Genomic DNA, 16,980 nt, shown 5'->3' with positions numbered 1-16,980 from the left:
ATATGTTTTCGCCCAGCTGACAAAGGGGGTGGATAGTTATTTTTGACTTCACTCGTTATGTTGAAATTATGGAAACTATGTTAGGAGATTGTAATACTTATGTGGAGTACACCAAACCACAGGCAATGAATCTGATTAATAGAATACACTCTTTTATTGAAGATCTGCTGATGGAAGGGGTGATAGGTAAATTATAGTATGACTACTACTTAGTAGAAAATCCAGCTATACTCCAAATATATGGACTCCCAAAGATACATAAGAATCCCATTGACCTACCATTGCAGCCTATAATATCAGGGAAAGGATGGGCTACAGAGCCTTTGTCAATTTATGTTGAGAGACAACTTTGCCCTGTACTAGATAAAGTTGATGGCATATTAAGAGATACTAAGCATTTTCTGTGTAGGTTAAGTGAATGGTCTGAAGCACATTATGTAAATGATGCCATATTGGTTATGATGGATGTTACATCACTTTTTACTTGCATTCCAAATGAAACAGGAGTTGACAACATGAGACTCTTTTTGAGTCATCACTATGACTACAATGATAAGGTTTATTTGATTTGTACACTCCTAGAAATTATCTTAGAACATAATGTCTTTGTATTCATGGATAAGTTTTACCTACAGCATACAGGGGTAGCTATGGGCACAGTATGTGCAAACAGTTATGCCAGTATGGTTTTGGCAGAGTCGGAGTCTCAGTATGTCTTTAATACTACTAATATTTTCTCTAGGTCCATCCTATACTATGGTCGATTTGTTGATGATATTTTCTTTATGTGGGGGAATACGTATGAACGTTTGTATGAATTCATACAGCACTTGAATAACACTACTGACTTTCTTGATTTTACATTTGAATGGTCACATGAACAGATATGCTTTAGATGTCACAGTGATAAAAACAGTTGAGGGTATAGACACAAAGCTATATAGGAAACCATGTAAAACTAGTAATGTGATTCTTGCCAAGAGTATGTACACCAGACACGTAAAACAATGTTTTGAAGGGTCAATTTTTTAGATCAGCAGGGCTACACACTAGAGACAGTGACATGCATGCATCCTTTGATTTGATGGCTGATAACTATGGTAAAAGAGGCAATAATGTCACTGAAATGTCAGTAGCACAGAATGAAACTATATCCCTAAGGGATACTCGTACAAAACCTTTCTTTGGGAATACATTACACTTAGACAATGAAAGAAATAACACTTTTTCTCAGAATTTGAGAATGTGTCTTACATACTCGAATGATACTAGTTCCATCTGTAGCATAATTAAGAAGCATTGGAGGATTATTTTGTCCGATGAGAAATGTAAAGAGACACCAGGTTTGTTACCCTCCTTTAGTTTTAAAAATTGTTGTTCTATTAAAAAGATGCTTTGTTATAAACCACTGATGCAGTCAGGATCCAACTTAAATATTAATAGGACTGGTACTTTTCCTTGCCATCACTGCAATATGTGCAGTTATATTCGAACTGATAACTTGTTTGTGCATCCTGATACTGAACCCACTTATGAGATTAATGTTTATGCTAGATGCAGTACTAGAAATCTTGTATACTTAGTATCTTGTCAGCTCTGTAGAATGTTCTATGTTGGTAAAACCAGTCGCTGACGGAGAGACCATATCAGCAAACACCTGTATTGTATAAATAAGAATGATAACAAAAATGTTTTATCCAAACGTGTAAGTCTTGTAGGAAGCAGTCATTATTTCAAGTTTATGGTTTTGGAAATCTGTAATACTGGTCTTAGGGGTGGTGATATCAGAACACATACTGAATGTATGGAGATAAAGTGGATGACAATCCTACAGGCAACAAAAGGGAAAGGGTTAAATGTGTTTGTGCCCATTAAACTCTTATTGAAGTTACATAGTCTGAATCATTAGCATATAAAAGAGAAGCACATTGTATTTTGAATTTAGATCTGATGAAGTACCTGGAGTGAGTACGAAAGCACATATCTTGTTTGTTTTTATTTTCTGTTATTAAAAAACAGTTTTTACGCATCTTCTGCCAGCTGGTTTTAGTTTTGGCTATACTGTTTTTGTTTATACCTATTTGCTCTTTTATAGTTTAAAAGTTATTTAAAGTGTTTGAAAAGCACATTTTCTATGGAGAAATTGTGTTTATTGTACTTTTTGGGACTGGCAAAGTGTTTTTTACGTACTTTCTGTTGCTTTTCTTTTTATGAGAAAAAGTGACTTTTAAAGACTTTAAATTTTAACTGGCTTTTGCTGCTTACTTTCCGTGGGAAAGAATCACCATTTTCGACTTGACAATGGAACAAACTGTCAGTTGCACAGTTTGTTCTTCTACCAGCCAAAAAAAGAAAAAATTAAGCAAATAGCTTTTGCCACCACAACAGGCTAGCAATTTGCCTCAGCCACAGCTTGATGACTCTGCTGTAGCCATTAGTTGTATCACAGACCACTCATCTTTTACCCAGGAACCCTCTGGTGTAGCACCTACAGCCACTGTGGACTAGGGGACAACCACATCCTCTACAGCTGATGGTGTCCCCTGAGTGGGCAATGGAGAGCCAGTCATGTCAGTCCTGAGATAGAGGAAATGAGGAAGGCTTCTCTGTTTGTTATAATGTTGTGACCATCCCTGGGGAAGCTGCTTCTGCCATTAATAACACTGTTGGCCCCATTTTTCCTGTCAAAAAGAAACCAAAAATTAAACCTGTATCATCTACTCCACAAATTTCCTTGGACAGGAGTAGTCTCTGGGTTATCTGGTTCAGGGTTTAATTCAGGCTATTGATCCTTCTTATTAAGTATTTTCTCGTAAAATAACAGGGATATTTTTCCTGAAGAGATGCAAGATTCTGAATTTGGGTAGGAAGATGGACGGAGAGATAAAGGGCTTTCTTCTTACATTTCTAGTTCAGACTCTGAGGAGAGTTCATTTTCTGATTTTACCTGTGGGAGTTTCTGTTTCTCTGAGACTATTTCCAGAATGTGTCCATGTTTTCAGTGAGAGAGCACTGAGGTTTCTCAATCCCCCAGAAAATACTGCCAGTTGTTACAGAAGGAATTTCTAGAACCTTTACTCATTCTTATGGTTCTGTCAGCTATAGAGGATGTGTGCATTATTGGCTGCAGTTTTCCCTGATAGACAGCCTGCTGTCCCTCAAAAGGCAGATATGATGTATCCCCTATCCTTACCCATCTCTAGACATCCCTATTATCCAAACTAGAACAAGACTATAACAACTTAGCCAGATTCGCCAGGAACCTACCATACAAATATCATCATTGCCTTGCCCTAAACCAACTCCAGTGGCTTGAATTCCCCCAGCTCCTGCTACTTTCCTAGCTGCAGCTCACACACTCGCTACTAAATAAATCCATGGCCTGTGTCTGTCTTTCTTCATTAGTATCCCCTTGTACTCCAGTTCCCTCACTTTGTAGCTCTGACCAGAACCTTCTGGACATTTATAAACCACACACAAATATTGACAAACTCCTTTACAGACATTTGGTCTCCCAAGCCTGGAGAAGACTACCCCCAATGTACATAACAGTAGTAGTACCTCCTGCTTCAAAATCAAAGTCAAACACTACCTCCTGAACTGAAGATCCTGCTATTGCCATAATCCTCCATGAATTCCTGTCTTCACTCTGATTTATTTCCTTCTCTGCTTAGTTTCTGTGAACTTGCTTTTTCAGTCTTTCTAATGTCTTAACACTGGAATTATGCTTCCATGTAAAGCATACACTCTAATGACCTCTGCTTTATTATATTGTACATTTTTGATTACATTTTGAACATATTTGAATTAAGTTGTTAAACTTTATTTTGCATACTCATGGATTTCTGGCACCTCTGCTGTATATTCTACATGGCTTTGATATTTCTATGTATCTCATTTTTCTTCTTCTACATATACATTATTAATTTCTTATATTTTGCTATATTGTAATACTTATGCTATGTTTCGTATCCTGGAGCTTTTCTCCTCAGGTCTCCACTGAAAACGGGCCATATGGCTCAGTTGGAATTACCTGTTTAACAAATGGCAAATAAATAAACAATATATAAAGTTCCTCAGTCTTTTTAAGTTTTTATACACTGTTTCTAAACCTGACCCAGTAGCTATAGCTTTAGTTAATACAACTGTTGCTAAACATTTAATTCTAATACTACTCTTTTCGATAAGAAGAGAAGGATTATTGCCAAGTATGGGAAAAAATTATGCTTCTGCAACTTTGATTTTCAAAATTTTGAATTGTCGGGCTCAAATGTTAAAGTTTGTACTGACTAATTGTGAAAGTATGAGGAATATTTGTCTGCAGTTTCTTCTTGTGAGGAAAATCTGCTTTAAATAATTTAGTTTCTCCTACTGTACAAGTCACTACTTATTGTTTACAGTATGTGTATTACAACTGGTACTGTTTTGAAGGATGTTTGCTTGTTTGTTTTCTCAGAACCTCCCAGATGATAAAACTGAGATTTTAAATTCTCATTTGGTACAGGTTTAGTTTTTGGCCCCTCTGATGAAGAGGTGAACAAAAAAAGTGTGATGAAAGGGGTAAGTTGTTACAGGGAATATTTTAAGATTGTTCATCCCTCCTTTTCCAAATTTTCTAAGGGATTTTCTAACCCCTCATCCAGTATTAGCAAAAAACAAAATAAATAGTCTCAAGAAAATACAGGTAAACATGTTTTAGAAGAAATGGCAAGGGGGTTCCAAAAATAATTCTGAAACCTCCCACAACCAAGGACAGGAACGGGCCTGGAACTACTGAAACTAATGGTTGTTGATTATGAAGATAAAACAAATGCACTTCTTGCTGACATTGATTCAATTAATGCCAGCATTACTGACAACATGAACTTTTCAAGTATTAAAAGGGACTATGAGAAATCATTTATAGAAGTAGATAACCACTGTGATAGGATTGTGCAAAGAAAGATTAAGAAGCTTGAAAGAGATTTGCATGATTACAATAATGGGGTAGCATATATGTTTTCAAAAGGTGCTGATAGGCCCTTCACCAGAAAACACAATTATAATTACAATTATAAAAACATGGCAAGAGGAACATATAATGAGAGGTATGATGGGTATGGCGGTCAAAATAAAACCTTCACCCCAAAAAGAAGGGAGAGACCGCCTTACAAACCCAATCAGAATCAGGTTCAGGATCAGGGTTTTCACTATGCCCCAGGGAGACAAATATACAGAGAAACAAATCAGTCAGCCCAGGGGTGGAGCAAATTCAAGAGATAGTTGCTCCAATGCCCTCTAAGGATAGAAACAATTCATATGCCAACCTGTACAGTGGCAAAACAAGGGAATTTTTCTATTTACAACTATACTGATGTGATGGTAAATGACTTGTTTTTTGAATTATTTAAGAAGGGCTTTCATTATGTACCTGAGAAGCCCATTAACATCTCAAAAACTATTCTGGACCTAAAACTCTTCACCAGAAATTTAAACTTGAATATTTATTTTAAAGGTGAGCAGAATACCAACAACCTCTTTCAAAGAGCTAGTACATTTAATCCACCCCTCCATCCTGTCCTGAAAGTGTTTGAGGATATGGTAGAAACAGAATTCAGAAGTTTTTTAAAGAATGGAAAGGAACAAAATGTCAATAACTTCACAAAGGATTACTTTGATACCATAAAGTTCTTTAAACAAGAGGAAATTAGACCAATGAAACCAGACAAGGGGGGTGGAGTAGTTCTTATGTACAAACATGAATATGAAGCACACATTTCTAATATTTTACATGACACAGAAAAATACACAGAGGTCTCTATTAATGAACGCAATATTGCATATGCAAATATTAAATTCAAGTTGGAAGATCATCTCATGCAAGGAGTCCTGAATGAGAAGTTATTTAACTATCTTTATGTTCAAAAACCCCTGACGCCAATTATATTTGGCATTCCGAAAGTCCATAAAGGCCTTGACCCCTTAAAATTTAGGCCGATAGTTGCTGGTGCAAAAGGCATTACTGAACCATTGGGCAAATTTATTGACATTTCAACCAAAAAACTTGTTTCATCAATACAATGCCTTTGCAAGGACTCATGGGAATTTTTAAAAGGGATAAAGAGTGAATTTTTTGACATGACTAACTATATGGTTACCATCGATATAGTGGACTTATTCCCTTGCATTCCTCATACCATCGGTATAGAATGGTTCAGCAGAATACTTATTGAAAAATCGGGTTTCAGCAGCAACATAATTAACTTAATAGTTGAATTTATGGAACTTATACTTAATAATAACTTTATCATTTTCAATGGAGAATTATTCAAACAACAAAAAGGGGTTGCAATGGGCACACCTTGTGCCACGGCCTACTCAAATTTAGTTTTACATTTCTGGGAAAGCAAATTTATTTTCTCAACAAGTTGGGTAAAAAATATTGTTCACTATAAAAGATTCCTGGATGATATTTGTATTTTGTGGAAAGGCAACATTACTGAATTTGAAAAGTTCATACAACATATTAATGACTCTACTAGTTTTTTAAAGTTCACATACAAAATTAACCCTTTTGAACTGCAGTATCTAGATGTAACTTTAAGGAAGAATAACATATCTAAGCAGTTTGAATCATGTATTTTCAGAAAAAACACTTACTCAAACATGCTTTTACATTTTGAGAGTAACCACCCACTGTTTCAAAAGAAGGGGATCATAAAAGGTCAACTAATAAGAGCATCCAGAATCTGTAGCACAGATAACCTTTTCAATAACGAAAGGGAATACCTGAAAAAACTATTTTTGGAGAAAGGTTATCCAACTGACCTATTTGTAATGTTGGCTAATGAAATTTCTCAGAAAAGAAGCACACAATTTCCTCCACTACTGGGTAACACAGAAACCCAAGGAATAGTTAGTACAAACAAGAATGATAGATTTAAGAAGCCTTCCTTTTTATACACATACAATAAGAGCAATGTGGAAATTGAGAACACTATAAATAAGTTTTGGCCCATTCTCTTTATTAATGATGAGCTTAAAAAAAGTATTCCCATTAAACCCCAATTCGTTAGAAAAAGGGACTGTAACTTGAAAGAACTATTGGAAAGAAATGCACCATCCAGTAATAATATGAACCAGCCCACCAGAGGAACCTATAAATGCAATTCTTGCAAACAATGTGGTTTTATATTACACAATAAAGGTATTTATTTAAAATCTAGAAGTATTAATATATTTCCAATAGGTCATTTTAATTGTAACTCAAAAGGAGTTGTTTACCTGGGAATTTGTGAATACTGTTTAAGCTTTTATGTTGGAAAAACTGAAAGGACTCTAAAAAGAAGGATATATGAGCATAATTATGAAGTTAAAAATAAAAAAGAATCTAATGCATTTTTTAAGCACTCTGTAACTTGTGGTAATATGTGCTTAAAATTTTTGGTGTTAGAACAAGTAAGTACCAGCATAAGAGGAGGTGACTGGGAGGCATCTCTTGAATATAAAGAATTATTATGGAAAATTAAATTAAATGCCACAAAACCACCAGGTCTTAATGACGCCATAAGTATTAACAGTGCCCTTAAACTACGAAGAGCAAGACTATAGTGGAATCACCCAATGCAAAGGTGATAAGGTTCCTAATGGTTTTTTGTCAAGTTAAGCAATAATATACCTAAAGACATGTCTGTTTGCTGTGAACAAGGATGAAAATAGGATGACATTTTTAGTATTGATTATGTGCAAAGAAGTTCACAATGTCCATACTTGTTTGGCACTAATTTATATTTGCACAACTCATAGTAAAGTAAGATTATTTATTAAGTAGACATAATATATAAATAAATTTAAAAATGTTTTATTAATGTTTTTTTAGCGGAACTTTTTTCAAACATTGAGTATTTATTCTTATAAGAGGTAGCTTATATTGGTATATTCAAGATACCCGTATTATTATTTTTTAATAACTATTGTTTTATGATATTTATTTACATACACTGTTTAAAATTATGAAGGATTACACTCTAACAAGACTTTTTTGTAGTCAAAATTTTTATACATTTTTTATTAATATTAATTACTTGGTCTCTTATAAAGAAAACAAACTTTTTACCTTATATGTTTTAATTAAATTTGGTGTTTGTGGATCCCTAATAATGTATGTAATAAAGTTATTTTAAATATGTTGTGAAAATGTTTGTGTAATACTTTTGTTTAATGCAATTTTTAAGAAAAGTCTAAAAGAATTTACTAATATGACTTTAAGCACCAGGGATTGCTTAATTAAGCACAAGTAATTTAAATCAAGTACAACCAATAATAGCATAATTGGGAAGGGAAAAGCATATAAAAACGGAAGGTATTCCCAGTTTTATTTGTCTTGAAAAAGCCTGGGAGAGCCCGGGCGAAAGCGCTTGACTGCATCAGTGTGTTTATCTGTGAGCTGTCCATTTTTTGTGGATAACGAACGTGCAAATAAAGGATTTTGTTTGAACATCATTTGCTTCCAGGTTCTGGTGTTTGCTCTGGCCGTGAGCTGTTGCTTCTTGGTTTTATTTGTTCTTCTGCTTTGGATTTATGTTTGCTTGTTTGTTTTCTCAGAACCTCCCAGATGATAAAACTGAGATTTTAAATTCTCATTTGGTACAGATTTAGTTTTTGGCCCCTCTGATGAAGAGGTGAACAAAAAAAGTGTGATGAAAGGGGTAAGTTGTTACAGGGAATATTTTAAGATTGTTCATCCCTCCTTTTCCAAATTTTCTAAGGGATTTTCTAACCCCTCATCCAGTATTAGCAAAAAAACAAAATAAATAGTCTCAACAAAATACAGGTAAACATGTTTTAGAAGAAATGGCAAGGGGGTTCCAAAAATAATTCTGAAACCTCCCACAACCAAGGACAGTCCAACAAGATAGACTGTTTAAGGGACATTGCCCCTCTTACTTTGGCAGCCCCTTTTCTCTTCCAGAAAGTCTAAATCTCCACTTTTTTCTTTGGCAACAGATTGTTTCAGACAAATGGATTCTGAAGTCATACATCAAGGTTCCAGATGGCTCTGGGAAGAAATTCTTTCTTTCCAGGGGGTAATCCCTCACCCACCAGTTTAGACTCTCTTATTTCCACCTGTCCTTTATCACATGCTATCCCAGGGAGTGATAGAAGCAGTTTCTCTTTCCCAAATGAGCAATGTTTTTTAATTCAGGGATGTTTTTAGTACCAAAGAAAGACAATGTTTAGTGACCAATTCTGGTACTTTCTTTCCTAAACTTGTTTGTGGTAATGCCCAAGTTCAAAATGATGTCACTTCATTACCTGTTACCTCTTCTTCCTCGTTCAAATTTCTTGGTAACACTCTTTTTAAAATATGCTTATCATCCCATCCTTAATCATCAACTTTAGATGTTTCTTAAGGATTTTGTGTGCCTGGATCACAATATAAGTTCTCTACCTTACCCTTCAGACTATTCACTGCATCAGAGGAGTTCACAAAGTCTAGCTGCTGTTATAGCTCATTAAAAACTACAGGATATCCACATGTTTCCATATTTAGATGGCTTGGTTATCTTTACAGAGGCTTTTTCAAAGTGTCATGACTCACTCACTTGGGTGAGAAAGCACTTACTAGCTGGGATTCCAAACTAATATTCAAAAAACTTTTTTGACTCCTTCACACAAGACTGTGTTCCTGGAGTGTCAGGTAGACAACTCAGTTCAAAGAGCTTTTCTTACACAGGAAAAATTGATAGTTATCTAGATTTATTTCTAAAGAGTCTCATTCAGACTCCAGTTACTACGAAGGAATACCTTAGGATTTCGAGACTCTTGGTGCCACTGGCAAGACTTCACTTACGAAGAATGCAGTGGTATCGAAGTCTCTTTGGTCCCAGCACCAACATCCTTTGTATTTTCATATTCTAGTGCTGGGGGGGGGGTTGTTAAAATTGATAAGAGAGCAATGTGTGTGGGACATCAAGGCAAGATGGAAGTATGTAAATGTAAAAGAGGTGCTTGCCCTGATCAAGGCACTTATCTGACTGAATCATCTTTGGTCCATGGAACCTCTTAAAGTTGTTACAGACAATATCACGTTCATGTGGTATATCAACAAGCAAGGACAAACCAGGTCATATCCCCTTTACAGGCTAGCCATGTTAGCTTGGGATATAGCTTCACTTAACAATGTCCCTCTAAGAGCATCCTATATTCTGCCACAGCACAACTGTGTGGTAGGCAAGCTGAGCATACATGGACAGACCATCCGGAATGGAATCTGGATCAGGAGGATCTTTCATGACTTAATCCATCTGTGGGGAGTTCCTCAATTACACCTGTTCACCTCTTCCCTGATCAATCAGTTGGCAAGATTCTGTTTCAGCACTCCATTCAAGAAGGCCTAGAAGACAGGTTCCTTTTATTTTCATTGGATAGGAATGTTCCGATATGCATTTCTTCCCTTTCTTCTGATATCCAGGGTACTTCTAAATATTCAGAAAGAAGCCCCCAAAATCTCTGTGGTGACTCCTTTCACACACCAGAGGTTCTCCTTTCTTCAGTGGCATTTGCCACAAGCTTCCTCACAGACTTGATCTACTCATACAAGATTGGGGGTGCTTGATGCACCCCATCCAAAATCAACTTCAAATGCCTGCCTGGATGATAGGGTCTTAATTCTCTTTAGGCATCTGTGGACAGATACTAATGGAGGCAAGACAGCCTGCTACTAGAAAATCATATATTAGCAAAGGGGAAAGGTTTCCTAGTTGATACAAACAACATAATCAGCACCCATTCCAGGCTAGTAGTTTTGTGGTTTTACAATATTTATGTGAGATACTATCCTATGGCTTTTTTTATTCCTCTGTTAAGGTTAATTTATCGTCCACTTCATCATGTCTTCCCATGGATCCTCCTCTTTCAGGTCAAATGTCAGAATGTTCTTGAATAAATAAACTGGTGGCCCATCCTTGTGAATCTTAATTTTGTTTTAGGGAAACTAACATTTGCTTGGGGTTCTTAACATGGAAAACAGATTTATTGATTGCTCTGGCATCTGCAAGAAGCATATCTGAGTTGCAAGCTCTTATGGTTACTCAACCCTACCTCATTTTCAACAGGGGCATGGTTTCTTTTAGAAATACTACTACTTCTATGCTTAAAGTGGTTTCCAAAATTTATTTTAAGCCAAACTATCCATTTCCCCGTTTTCTTTCTTGAACCTAAACATGAGTGAGAAGGGATATTCCTTACCTCGGATATCCACAGACAACACAGGTACTATCTTGACAGAACTAAATCTTTCAGGTCTTTGGATCAGTGTGTTCATTTCTTTTGAAGGTAAGACAAAGGGACAACCTGAGTCAAAGCAGATTATTTCCAAATAGTTGTTTAAGGCTATTACCTTTTGTTAAGTTAACCACAGTAAAAGTATTCTAAGCAGGGTCAAGGTCTACTCTACCATGGCCATGGCTTCATCTATGACTTTTTGGAAAGGGTCAGATTCTAGAAGTATTCTAGAAGCAGAAACTTGGTCCTCTGCACATACTTTTACAAAGCACTATAAGCTTGATTCCGTCTCTAGGTCTAGATCAGACTTTGTTAGGACCATTCTCCAGGGGCTCCTGGGGTCTTCCCCTTCCATTTCCCAAATGTAACAAGCTGGGGTGATCTACCCATATACCCAAGGCTACTGCAGCAGTGATCAGTATAATGAGTGAGGTACAGTTCTGTATGTAAACTTACTGTAACAGTAGATGTTCAGATGATCACTGCTACAGTAGCTGCTTGCTGTCTCCATCTCCTTTGTTTCTTATTATGTTGTTTATCTCAGGGTGGGAATGCTTACATTTTTTTGTTCCTAGCATTATCCTTTCAGGATTCAGCCTCCCTCTCTATTTTGGCATGAAAGCTATGAAGAGCTTGGTGTCTAAACCTGTCTTTTAGTCAGATCAGTTCAAGATGACTGTTTGAGTGCATGGAAGGTGCCTTGAAGCTTTGGAAACTGCCCAGCTGTTAAATCATTGCTGGGATATAACCCACATAGCTAAGCCTACTGCATCAGTGATCATTCAAACATCTACTGTTATGGTAAGTTTACTTACAGTATTGTATTTTCTATTGGCTACTTGCCTTCTGTGTTTAAGACCAAGGGACCTTTGGTTTGATGGGTTGGTTTTAAAAATCTTAAGTTAAAGGGCTTTTTTGCATAATCAGCTTTGTATTCTATAAACTTTACTCTAACTCTTGCATCACTAAGTGATCAGTGGCTGTTGGGGTTTGATGTATGACCCAAGCTGTCTCCCCCGCACTCTTCATGTAAGCCCTTTTCCTAGCACTTACCTCATATAGTTTTATAGTAGTAATTAATAGTTCCCTGAGTCCCTCCAACTCATGTATTTTTTAGCGGGGAAACTCATTTTGACCAGTCTTCCATGACCACAGTTAGTTTTCCTGAAACTCCTTCCCTTTAAAGAAGTATAGGCTATTTATGTATTTTCCTGCCTAATCATGAGTAAGTGTTACTGCAGTGAAAGGGTTGCATGATCTGAGGTGCTAATCAGGTATGTAGTTAACATGTCTACCAAGTGGCCACGTTACAGAAATATAGGCTATTTATGTCTTTACCTGCCTAATCATGAGTAAGTGTTACTGCAGTGAAAGGGTTGCATGATCTGAGGTGCTAATCAGGTATGTAGTTAACATGTCTACCAAGTGGCCACGTTCCTTAGAAACTAATATTTTATGTATTCTTGAGCATGACGTGACAAAAAGAATAGCAAATATAAGTTTTCCTATCACCCTGAAATAAATAATGGCATCTACTAAGCCCATCACAGAAATTAAACTATTAAATATTTCCATTATTGGAATAACATGCATTTTTGCACATCTACCTGGCCAGAACTGTGTTCCAGTCCCCTGCCCATACTGCCATGCACTCCTGAAAAAAACACCCATTACTTTAGTATTCCTGCTAGATATTGCTTTACATAGTGGTTAACTAAGGTAATGTAGTTGCCTTCTAAAAGGCTCTTTAAGACCAAATATCTACTCATTTTATCTGAGTGTTTTTCAGTCAGAATAAATGGTAAAGTTCTTTTGAAGAGCATGGACAGCCCCTAATATTTTCCTCCTTTCACTCTGGTAAAATGCAAAACCCTACAAAAACCAAAATTCCACGACAGAGGAAACCAACAGTTGAATAAAATGTTAAGTGTTTTATTAACATCCACTTTTCGTTCAAAATCACTGAACTTCTTCAGACTGACATCAAAACAACAAAAGAATAAAAAAACTTTTTTATACCTAATTGAAACATTTGAAAGGATCAAACAGCTGTCGAGAAGTCCCTGACGTCAATGGTGGAAATGATCTACAAAACTCTTAAAGTACTACTACATACAAAATCTCATGTCCTTACTTATAAAAATGCAAAACCCTCTTTCGAGTTTAAGGTGTACATCTGAAGATGGGTGGATTTACCTGTAATAAGATAAAGCTAGGATTAGCCTGTTTAATGTATTTGAGCATTTTAGTTCTCTTGACTGGCTTTCTAAGCCCCTTCACATTCCATGATAGATGATAATACATTTCGATATGTTACCTTGGCAAAAGTATACAAGTTGTACGTCACTACTGTGCTTTTTTTCTCGTGTTTTATTATCTAGGATGGGGAATCTGATGCCCAATGCATGACAAGAGAGAGCAACAGAAACCTGATAACTTTTTTTCAAATAGAGGCACATAAGATCTGTTTAAATTGGAACCAGGGATGATCAGTTATAACTGAACCAGCTGTAATAAGGAAAGAGTAAAACTTCTTGATGTCCACCCCCCATGCCTGTGTAATTCAGTTAATTCTACAGCCTTCAAAGATCAAATTTGAGTGTGTTCTAAAACCAAATCATTGGTTCTTATTCCATTTTAAAAGTAAGAAAAGGAAGGTTATTCTTTAGATTACGAGCTGAGTACATTTATATATCAACTGTTTTTTTAAATTTTATTTATCTTTTGCTGACCGGGTTTATCGTACTAGGCTAGTAGCCTCTTTTCAGGGGAGATCTAAGATTATGTTTATACTACTAGTGGAAATTTGGCCAGGGCATCAGGGAACTTCCCCTACTTTTAGTAGTAGGGTGAAGCATTTGTGTGTGACAAAAGAGACTTTCTGTTCCTGTTCCAGGCATGGAGGTGGCGTGGAGATATATGGAGAAAAAATGTCTGATTCATCTTGTGCTGAAACTGGAATGAAAGTTGCTGATAATGAATCAAAATGGTATAATCACTGCCAGAAGATTTTTCTGATGATGTGGGTGCAGAAAAAACACTGACATTGGAGAAAAAGGAGATTGTAGTTTTAACAGAGATGGATTCAGAGGAAAACTTTCAAAGGACATTGATTGAAGGAGAGACAGTTAACTCTGAAAAATGCATGATTACAACCCTCCAATCACGTGGGGGGTTGCGAGATGATTATTTGGAAGAAATGGTAAACCAAAGTGAGCCAGAAAGTGGAGCAGCAGTTTCATAGAGCAACATCATGGAAAAAAATAGAAGAAGAAAAATGAGGAGAAGAGACTGTGCCAGAAAAAGTTCAAGAGACAAAAATGTATGCACAAACTGTTGGAGAAGGAACAAAGAAGAAAGTAGAAGTAAGAGAAACAGAAAAGAAGTATACTGTGTGTGAGCAGTAAAAAAGAAGAAAGTTTGGACAGGTGTGAGGTTTGTGACTGTCATAGCACCTCTAGTAGTCAAAACAAAAGAGGTAAGAGCATTTATTTTAATTATTAAAGAGACTTTTTGTGACTTGATATTTGAGACGGGGCAGGCCATGGAAACTTTTTGGGTGCATATGAACAAAAGAAAAATATTTATCCATGGTTAGATTATGTGGTGCAAGCAAAAGAAAAAAGAATAATGATCCAGTTTAGAATTAAAGTTGAAGCAAAAGAATTGAAAGAACATTTGTAAACTATATGTAAAGAAGTAATGGACACTACAAAAATATATGATGAAAGAGGACTATGAACTGGGGGATGGGAATGTGGAGTAACACTGAAAATGGAAAATGATGTTATATATGTACCTACTATTATTTAATTTTCATGGTAATAGGAGGTTTGTGAAATACAGGGGTCAACCAAAGACTGTTATTTTTGTGGAAAAATCATTTAATCAATGAATGTGATAAAATGTTATTTATGCGGTAAACAGAGCATAATGCAAACAAATGTGATTTAAAGTGCAAAAAGTGTGTCAGTACTGGTCATTTATGGCTAGAATGTGAAATGAATGTGCAAGAAAATGAAAATAAAGTTATACGGGAGAAACAGAAGAATGTGTTAGACAAGAAAATGTACAAAAAGATGTGACTGATAAAGAGGTTATACATGAAGTTAAAGTAACAAGGAAAAAGAAACAGAAGAGACAAGTGAAGAAGCTGACTGGTGCACAATAAGACATAAAAAGAATTTGATAGGGAAAAGAGTTAAAGGAAAGGAAGATTTAAAAAAAATAATGCTTACAGGAAATAAAGGAAAGGGATAAACATTTTATTATACTAACTCTTCTTAAAAGCATAAAATATTAGCTTTAAATGTGAACAGTATGAAAAATCGTTAAGAGGAGAATAGGTATATTACAATGGTGTGCTGCAGTAAATGCACATGCTATTATTTTAGAAGATATCAGATTATTATTAACTGGAAGAAAGAGCACAAATTAAAAAACTTTGGGATGGTGCAGTAGTTTGGAACATGGGGAAACAAACATGCTCAGGCATATGTATATTTTGTCAAGAAAGCATTACAATATTAGATGCAACCATAGTGGAACTAGGATGAATTACTGTAATAGACTTGAGATGGAAAAATATGTGTATAGAATTACAGCTTTATATGCAAAAGTAGCAAAAAGAGAGACAAATAATGTTTAAAATATTATTGAATATGTTTGTTAAAAATGGACATTATAGTGGTGGGTGATTTGAATTGCAGTTTAAGAAAAAAATAAGAACAATTGTGATGTTAAAATGGTTAAAGAAATTATGAGAAGTGGAAAGTTAAGTGTATGGGAGAATAACCACTGTACCTACAAAAGGAATGAAATTAGGATAGAAATTGAGATTTTTTTAATATCTGATAGTTTAAAAGTTAAAAAAGAAATTATGTTGGATTTTCAGATCATGTGGCTATATGGGTTAAAGTACATGGAAATGAAGAATATGTAAGAATGGGAAGATGAATAAACAGAATTAATGAAAATGAATTAAATTTAGAAAAAAAAACTTATGGAAAATTCATATGAATATGAAAGAGTTTTATAAGAATTGGACTGTTCGGTGGCTAAATTTTAAAGAGAAATATAAAAATTGTTTTTAGAATGTGTAAGGAAGAAAAGAAAAGAAAAAGAGATATAAGATATTAAGTCAAGAAACATTCAGACACTTATTAGAGAAGAAAAATTCCTTTTATGAAAAAGAAAGAGAAATATATAAAATGAATCAAATTAAAATTAACATATTATCTAAACAAAAATATTGTTTACAAGGAAAGAAAGAAGAGGTAGCACCATATTTGAGTAAAATAATAGAAGGAAAAATAAGAGACTTAAACAAGGAAGGTAAGCAAATAAGACGGCAAGAAGGAGTATACGAAATTAAAGAATATGTATTGGAATTACTTGTTAAAAGAAAAGAAAACAGAACAAATTTATAAAGGTAAAAAATTAAATAAAGATAATGGGTATTCAGAACAAAAAATAGCTGTGAAAGAATTGAATGAACTTCTAAAAGATATTAACATGAATTCTGCAACAGGACTGGATGGAATTAAATATGGTAGGTATAAAAAAAAATGAATGGCAAAAAATAATTTTTGTAGAAGTTATGAATGAATGGTTAGAAACTGGAATTGAAGAGAGAGAGAGAGAGAAATGCACAGGAATTATAAAATTTGTATAAAAAACGTACAATAAGCTGGTTGCATAAGTGTGCACACCCTT

At 35.2% G+C, this 16,980-nt stretch overlaps 1 protein-coding gene across 1 annotated transcript in view; it reads left to right on the top strand.

Moving 5' to 3' along the window:
- TBC1D5 (TBC1 domain family member 5) overlaps nucleotides 1-16,980 on the top strand; it is a 1,986,766-nt gene that overhangs the window by 869,437 nt on the left and 1,100,349 nt on the right. The gene's annotated exons all lie outside the window — the stretch shown is intronic.

Source organism: Protopterus annectens, chromosome 3.part1 (assembly GCF_019279795.1).
Source record: "Protopterus annectens isolate FY-2018-M chromosome 3.part1, PAN1.0, whole genome shotgun sequence".
NCBI lineage: Eukaryota > Metazoa > Chordata > Ceratodontiformes > Protopteridae > Protopterus > Protopterus annectens.
The sequence above is the reverse complement of the archived record's forward strand: the minus strand, read 5'-3'. Positions and strand labels throughout refer to the sequence as shown.